The following is an 8,162-nucleotide window of genomic DNA, read 5'->3' as shown; positions in this document are numbered from 1 at the left end:
GATCTATTCCCTCCCAGCCTGGGAGCCAGAGTGGGGAACTCCTCCACCTCCGTCTGTGGGACACACGTGGCTCTAATAGAAAGTTCTTGGCCCTCCCAGAGCGCTAGACTCTTTCACCGCCTCCTGCAGGGTGCGCGTGGCTCTAGCAAGCAATTCTGGGCCCACCCAGCACAGGTGCCTGGGGCAAGGAACTCCTCCGCTGGCCCCCGTGGGTTGTGCATGTCTCTAGAAGGCTGTCTGGGGTCTGCCTTAAACGGAGGACTCCTCCGCCACTGCCCGTAGGACACCCATGGCACTAGCAACCAGTTCTGGGCCCACCCAGAGCCCTGGAGTGGAGATCTCCTCAGCTGCCTGTGGGGTGCACGGCTCTAGCAAGCAGTTTTGGGTCCTCCCAGAGTGGGGGACTCCTCTGGCACTGCCCGTGGGGTGTGCGAGGCTCTAGCAAGTAGTTCTGTGCCTGCCCAGAGCAGAGGAAATCCTCTGTGGCCACCCGCGGCCCGCAGGAGGTGTGCTAGCAAGCAGTTCTATGCCCACCCAGAGCCTTTGAGCAGGGATCTATTCTGCCGCCCGTGGGGTGTGCGGCTCTAGCAAGTAGTTCTGGGCCCTCCCAGGGTGGGGGACTGGTCCGCTGCCACTTGTGGGGGTGTGTGGGGCTCTAGCAAGTGATTCTGTGCCTGCCCAGAGCAGTGGGAAGTCCTCTGTTGCCACCTGCCACTAGCAGGAGGTGTGCAGCTTTAGCAAGCAGTTATGCGCCTGCCCAGAGCCCTGGAGCGGGTATCTACTCTGCCACCCGTGGATCACACAGCTCTAGCAAGCAGTTCTGGGCCCTCCCAGAGTGGAGGACTCGTCTGCAGCCACCTGTGGGGGTGCGCTAGGCTCTAGCAAGAACTTCTGTGGCTGCCTGAAGCAGGAGAACTCCACACCGGCCACCCGCTGCCCGCCAGAGGCTTGCGGCTCTAGCAACCAGTTCTGGACCTGTCCTGAGCCCTGGGGCGGGGTTCTTCTCTGCCGCCCATGGGGTGCGCAGCTCTAGCAAGCAGTTCTAGGCCTTCCCAGAGTGGGGGACTCGTCCGCCGCCTCTGGCAGGGGTATGGTAAGCTCTACCAAGTACTTCTGTGGCTGCCCAGAGGAGGGGAACTCCACTCCGGCGACCCGCCACCCGCGGGAAGCTTGCAGCTCTAGCAACCAGTTCTGGACCTGCCCACAGCCCTGGGGCGGGGTTCTTCTCTGCTGCCTGTGGGATGCGGGGCACTAGCAAGCAGTTCTAGGCCCTCCCAGAGTGGGGAACTCGTCCGCTGCCACCGGTGGGGGTGCGCTAAGCTCTAGCAAGTACTTCTGTGGCTGCCCGGAGCAGGGGAACTCCACTCCGGCGACCCGCCGCCCGCGGGAAGCTTGCAGCTCTAGCAATCAGTTCTGGACCTGCCCAGAGCCCTGGGGTAGGGTTCTTCTCTGCCGCCCGTAGGGTGCGCGGCTCTAACAAGCAGTTCTAGGTCCTCCCGGAGTAGGAGACTCGTCCGCCGCCACCGGTGGGGGTGCGCTAAGCTCTAGCAAGTACTTCTGTGGCTGCCCAGAGCAGGGGAACTCCACTCCGGCGACCCGCCACCCGTGGGAAGCTTGCAGCTCTAGCAATCAGTTCTGGACCTGCCCAGAGCCCTGGGACAGGGTTCTTCTCTGCTGCCCGTGGGGTGCACAGTTCTAGCAAGCAGTTCTAGGCCCTCCTGGAGTGGGGGACTCGTCCGCCGCCACCGGCGGGGGTGCGCTAAGCTCTAGCAAGTACTTCTGTGGCTGCCCGGCACAGGGGGCTTCTCTGCGGCCGCCCGCCACCTGTGGGAGGGGGACAGGTCTAGTAAGCAGTTCTGGGGCCCGCCTTGTACCTGTATTTTATGTTCTTAAATGATCTTCCTTGGATTTATAGCTTGCCGAACTTCTTTCTGGGCTCAGCTCCCCATCTTTGGCTTCATAGATTCTGATTCCAACCAGTTTTTCTTCCTTTGTTCAGGAGCCTCTGACCAGGGTTGCTACCAGTCGGCCATCTTCCCAGAATCCCTGCTAGCTTTGTTTTTTCTTTTGTTTTCTTCAACTTTTTCCCCCTAGATTTTTCTTTTTCATTGTTTGGTTTATTTTATCTGATGTAAACATAATTTTTCATTGTTGCCTTCTTTAAAAAGAACTTAATTTTTGCCACTTTTCCTGCCCCTGTAATTTGTCCCCCACCCCCAATTTTCTCTTGTAAGTTTTTTTTTTAATTGTTTGTTTTGTTTTTATTTATAGTATTTTTGTTTTTCTTCTTTACTTGGTGGAGGTGGAATACTGTGTCTGCTTGGGCTGGCAAAGATCTGAAGACATCAAGGGAACCATCCAACCCAGCACCCTCAGAAGTTGGGGGTTTTTAGGTATGGGTCAAAGTACCCTACTGTACACCTCTATTACTCCAGTCTCTCTCTCTGTGTCTCTCTTGTTTTTGTCACTCTTCCCCCATTTCCTTTCTCTCTTAAAAAAAAAAAAAAAACTTTTATCCCTTCTTGCTCTTCAATCTTCTCATTTTTTGAGTCTGTACCAAAAGGACTCATGAATACCTTAGGTTAGAGGCATGATAGCTTAAAGAGCAAGAGGAAGTGAAAGAAAAAAGTAGGGTAAGGAAATAGACAAAAGGAAAACACTCATGGGGAAGAAACATCCTGGAAATATGAAAAACCAGATCAGATCACCCCCCTCCAAAGGACCATGAGATAGCTACTGCAGAGGATTTCATCTAAAAAGAAATGTTAGAAATGACAGAAGGGGGTTTAAAATACAGATGATAAAAACAATGAAGGAAATTGTTGACAAAGTAGAACATAACCAAAAGGAAATCCAAAAGCAGAATCAAATAAAAGATGAACAATATGAAGAATATAGGAAGGATATAGCAGAGCTTAAGGAATTGAAGCAGTCAGTCAGGAAAGTTAAAGATGCACTAGAAAGTATGAATAACAGATTAGACCATGCAGAAGAAAGAATCTTAGAGGTAGAGGATAAAGCTCCTGAGATAACTCAGTCAAAGAGTCAGATAAAAAGTGAGAGAAAGCAGAATGTTCCCTGACAGAATTATGGCACTTCATGAAGCATTCAAACATACAAGTTATAGGTATCCCAGCAGGGGAAGAAGAATGCCCCAGAGGAATGAAAGCCTTACTAAAGGATGTCATAAATGAAAATTTCCCAAATATCACCAAAGATTCTGAAACTCTCCTTTCAGAGGGTTATCAGACCTAAGGTAATCTCAACTCAAATAGAGCTTCACCAAGACACATTGTGATGAACCTGTCCAAAGTCAAGACAAAAGAAAAGATTCTACTAGCTTCAAGGAGTAAACACCAATGACCTCCTTGTGGAAATCCATCAGAGTGACTGCAGACTTCTCAAATGAAACTTTTCAAGCCAGAAGACAATGGTCATCTACATTTAATCTACTTAAAACAGTTTCCAGCCCAGAATTCTATATCCTGCTAAGCTAAGCTTTAAAATTGACAGAGAAATCAAATCTTTTACTGATATGCAAACACTGAAGAAGTTTGCCACAATAAGACCAGCTCTATAGGAAATACTTCACTCTGACCATAACCATGGACCACCAGCAAAGTAAGCACTCAGAAACTAAAGGACAAAACCTAGCTTCCACAATGATGCAAAAGATAAAACTAAGCAATTGACTTTCACAAAATAAGATGACTACAACGCTACCATACTTATCCATTATCTCAATAAATGTTAATGGCTTCACTTCCCCACTGAAGATGCATAGACTGGCTGATTGGATAAAAAAACACAAGCCATCTTATTTGCTGTCTTCAGGAAACACACCTAGCCTCAAAGGACAGATTAAAACTGAGGGTTAAGGGATGTAAGACAATTTTTCATGGTAGGGGACATAAGAAGAAAAGAGGGGTAGCAATCTTATTTTCAGATACCAGTGGATTTAATGCAATTAAATTTAAAAAAGACAAAGATGGACACTTCATATTGGTCAAGGGAAAAATACAATAAGAAGACATTTCAATTCTGAACATTTATGCACTCAAATGCTCCCAGGCTCCTGAAACAGACCATAATATGATATACCATAATACCATAATAGCAAGGAGCTTTACAGGGGCCATTTACAGAGCTGGACAGATCCTCTAAACAGAAACTAGGGAAAGTTACAAGGAACATAAATGTGCCCCTAGAACAATTGTGCTTGATAGATGTATGTGGAACACTACATCCCAAAGGTAAAGAATATACATTCTTCTCATTGGACATTGGAAAATACTCCAAAATTGATCATATCCTAGAACACAAGTCAAACCTCAACAGAATCAAAAGAATTGAAATTTTACCTTGTATCTTCTCAGACCACAAGGTGTTAAAGGTGGAACTCAACACCAACAAAAATGTTCAAGCCCACACAAAGGCATGGAAATTAAACAACCTTATGCTGAATGACAGTTGGGTCAAGGAAGAGATAGAAAAGGAAATCATTAACTTCCTTGAGCATAACAACAATGAAGACACAAGCAACCAAAACCTGTGGGATACAGCAAAAGCAGTCCTGAGAGGAAAATTTATTGCTTTATATGCCTACATCCAAAAAACAGAAGGAGAGTGCATCAACAGACTCACAAACCATCTTATGGAATTGGAAAAAGAAGAACAATCTAAGTCTAAATCCAGCAGAAGATAAGAAATCTCCAAAATTGAATCAGAGATTTTTATTTTATTTTATTTTTTATTAATTCATAAATACATAAATGCATTTATGGGGCACAATGTGGTAATTTTATATACAACTTGGAATGCTTACATCAAACTGGTTAACATAGCCTTCACCTTACTTACTTAATTATTGTGTTAAGACATTTATACTCTACACTCAATAGATTTGACATGTACCCTTGCAATATGCACCATAGGTGTGGTCCCATCATTTACCCTCACTCCATCCAACCTTTCCCCTCCCCTCCCATCTTCCATCCTTCATTCTGTGCTATAGTTGTGTCTTATCTTTTATATGAAAGTGTAGGTGATTATAAATTGGTTTTATAATACTATTGAGTACATTGGATACTTTTTCTTTCATTCTTGAGATACTTTACTAAGAAGAACATGTTCCAGCTCCATCCATGTAAACATAGAAGTGGTAAAATCTATATCTTTTTATAAAGCTGCATGCTATCCCATTATATATATATATATATATATATATATATAACAATTTATTAATTCATTCATGGGTCGATAGGCACCTCAGCTTCTTCCATGACTTGGAAATTATGAATTGGGGTGCAATAAATAATCTGGTGCAAATATCTTTTTTGCAAAGTGATATTTGGTCTTTTGGATATACACTTAGTAGAGGAATTGCAGTATCAAACAGCAGGTCTACTTTTAGATCCCTAAGTGTTCTCCAAACTTCTTTCAAAAAGGAACATATTAGCTTGCATTCCCACCAGCAGTGCAGAAGTGTTCCCTTTTCTCCACATCCACGCCAACATCTGTAGTTTGGGGATTTTTTTTCTGGTTTTGCTTTTTATTTAATCAAAGACTGGTGGATAAACATAAATACAGCCCAATTACTTCAGATCATTCTTCATATTGTATACACACAAACCAAGAAATCTGCAGTCAGCAATGAAATGCATACAGCTTTTTCTTCTCTCACTCAAAAAAATTATTATTATTATTTTTTATTAAATCATAGCTGTGTACATTGATACAGTCATGGGGTACAGTGTGCTGTTTTTATATACAATTTGAAATATTTTCATCCAACTGGTTAACATAGCCTTCATGTCATTTTCTTAGTTACTGTGTTAAGACATTTATATCCTACATTTAGAAAGATTCACATGTACCCTTATAAGATGAACCATAGGCATGATCCCACCAATCATCTTCCCTTCACCCATCCTCCCCCTCCCCTCTCCTCCCCTCCCCATATTCTTGGGCTATAATTGGGTTATAGCTTTCCCACCCATCCTCCCCCCTCCCCCCCTTTCCCCATATTCTTGGGCTATAATTGGGTTATAGCTTTCCTATGAAAGCTATAAATTAGTTTCATAGTAGGGCTGTGTACATTGGGAACTTTTTCTTCCATTCTTCAGATACTTTGCTGAGAAGAATATTTTCCAGCTCCATCCATGTAAACATGAAGGAGGTAAAGTCCCCATCCTTCTTTAGGGATGCATAGTATTCCATGGTGTACACATACCACGACTTATTGATCCATTCGTGGGTCGATGGGCACTTGGGCTTCTTCCAAAACCTAGCAATTATGAGTTGGGCTGCAGTAAACATTCTGGTGCAAATATCTTTTTTATAATGTGATTTTTGGTCTTCTGGATATATACCTAGTAGAGGAATTGTAGGATCAAATGGCAGGTCTATTTTTAGTTCTCTTTAAAGACAGTCTCACTTTGTCACCCTCGGTAGATTGCTGTGGTGTCATAGCTCACAGCAACCTCCAGCTCTTTGGCTTAGGCAATTCTCTTGCCTCAGCCTCCCAAGTAGCTGGGACTACAGATGCAACCACAATGCCCAGCTATTTTTTTGTTGCAGTTTGGCCGGGGCCAGGTTTGAACATGCCACGCTTGGTATATGGGGCTGGCACCCTACTCACTGAGCCACAGGCACCACCCCCCCCAATTTTTTTTAAAAACCCACGAACTTAGAATCTCATCAGCACACACTCTCCTGTGACAAATGATTCAGACATAAATAAAGAATGGATGCAAAGAAACTATATGCTAACATATGAATAACCTTTGTTAATGAAAAAACAGAAGCCGCCATAATGATTAAGATGCATTCATTTACTGATAGCTTGTTGTGCCCTAAAGGGCATTATCAAAGAGAGAAATCATGCTGCAGAGAAAAGCTCTATGTATATACACAATGAGAAAATAAACTGCAAGATTAACACATGCATGCTTAATACTGGAAAAAATCACAGCCCTCCAAAATTTCTCCACGTTTGTTACAAAAGCCCCCTATACTCAACTAAAATTAAAATGATCTTAAAAGGATAATACTTGTAAAGTTTAAATCTTTTCAGCCACAGAAACTCCAATGGAAATAAATGTTCAGACTCCTTTTCAAAACAAAAACAAAAATCTATTCTTCTGATGACATGCATGATTAAAAGGTCTGTGTAAGATATATTACTCTACATTCCCAATAACTGTGCGGGGGGTGGGGAAGTCAAGTCAATTTTTAGTTTGCAGATGGTCAAAGGATTTTGTATTCCAGCAGGAGTTCAAATCTTCTGGATCTTTTCACCAACAACTGCTGGATTTTCTTTTCTGATTTTCTCAGCAGCATCAGCTTTGTAATTGTAAGAGCAATTGTGTACATCTGAGTAATGTCACACAGTAAACATTTCTGTGTCCGCATTCAAACCCAGTAAGTCCCACTTTCTTCCTGCACATGAAACAGCGATTCTTTTTTTGTTTTGGTTTTTCAAGAGACTAGCCTTGCTCTTCAGATGGCTGCTGTGCTGTATCTGGTACTGAAGCTCGCAGATCTCCTGTTTCAGTTACTGCTTTATCCACAGAGGGACTGTCCACTTGGGAAGATGCTACAGATTCTGATAAAAGTGACTAATTTGATATGGGGCTTGGCTGCATACATGAAGATGTAAGTCTAGCGTCGACTGAGCTTCTGGGACACTGCCCTCCATGCACTGCACTGGTAAAGATTCAGACAGACTGCTGACAGAAGTTGCAGGTGGGCTTATTCTACCATTGTTACTGTTCTGTCTTTGAAGATGTTCTTTATAGCACACTGAACACATGCCATTTGTAGGAGGGCTTCCATAATATCTGCAGCCAGTGGAAAAAAGCCTAGGCACTTGGCCATGATTAGTTTCTTGAGCCATGTTCTTCTGTTGCACACCTGGCGGTGGCTCTGTCCACCTGATGGTGCTGACTGCTGCTGCCAGTCACCGCAGGTGAATGGAGACAGGTGAGGCCACTGAATCCCTGTTCACTCTGACCCGGCAGCCATTGGCCCCTCCATCCGCTGTTTATTCTGGGGATTTTGTTATGTGGGCTACTCTTACTGGAGTTAGATGGTATCTCAAAGTGGTTTTGACTTGCATTTTTCTGATGATTAAAGATGATGAGCATTTTTTATGTGTCTGT

The 8,162-nt window shown here is 43.9% G+C and overlaps 1 pseudogene; it reads right to left on the bottom strand.

Moving 5' to 3' along the window:
• Positions 1–7,224: 7,224 nt before the first annotated feature.
• On the bottom strand, positions 7,225–7,897 carry LOC100966963 (annotated as a pseudogene).
• Between the last annotated feature and the right edge of the window lie 265 nt (positions 7,898–8,162).

This window comes from Otolemur garnettii, unplaced genomic scaffold (genome assembly GCF_000181295.1).
Source record: "Otolemur garnettii isolate 467f Iridium unplaced genomic scaffold, OtoGar3 scaffold00286, whole genome shotgun sequence".
NCBI lineage: Eukaryota > Metazoa > Chordata > Mammalia > Primates > Galagidae > Otolemur > Otolemur garnettii.
Note: the sequence above shows the minus strand (reverse complement) of the source record. Positions and strands in the feature narration are given on the sequence as shown.